The sequence below is a fragment of the Macadamia integrifolia genome, chromosome 5, assembly GCF_013358625.1.
Source record: "Macadamia integrifolia cultivar HAES 741 chromosome 5, SCU_Mint_v3, whole genome shotgun sequence".
Classification (NCBI taxonomy): domain Eukaryota; kingdom Viridiplantae; phylum Streptophyta; class Magnoliopsida; order Proteales; family Proteaceae; genus Macadamia; species Macadamia integrifolia.
In genome coordinates this window covers 36423247-36423854 of record NC_056561.1, presented here as the reverse complement: position 1 = coordinate 36423854, position 608 = coordinate 36423247, and positions in this window count along the sequence as shown.

Below are 608 nucleotides of genomic sequence, written 5' to 3'. Positions count from 1 at the left end.
TCTTCTCTTTAACTCACTCTGTTCTTACTCTTTCTATCTCTTTCTCTGTGCTTGGCTATTATTCCAGACGATGATCGCATAGATAAAAGCAAAGTCGTCGGCGGCCTATTAGAGACGGCGAGACGAACACCGGCAGCTTATTAGAGAAAAGAGAAGTCGCCGGTGGCCTATTAGGGACGGTGGGATGAACGCCAAAGGTAGAGAGTTCCCGCGACAGAAAAACCCTATTTTTTATTTTTAAAATTCTCAAAAGTTGCAATTGTAAGAAAGTGATATGGTGTATCATCAACATATATGTTTACCAAAGGTTTAATTCACTCACACCATAGGATCAATAAAGTCCAAGTGTCACGATCCTAAGGTGAGCTAGAGGATGTATGGCTCACCCCCGCGCTATAGAGGAGCCGAATCCCGCAAGGGCCTCCTCCCTGGTTGGTTGGTCCGATTGTTGGTTTTTTCTTTTCCTTTGAATCATCCAATTTAACTGAATCCGTCGAATGTAGTTATTGGCTCCCACAATTTAAGGTATGACTCTCCAGATTATTCGAATAGGTTGATTATGCTAGTTAATTTTCTAGGGTTCTGGCGATTTCAGCCGATCTGAAGCA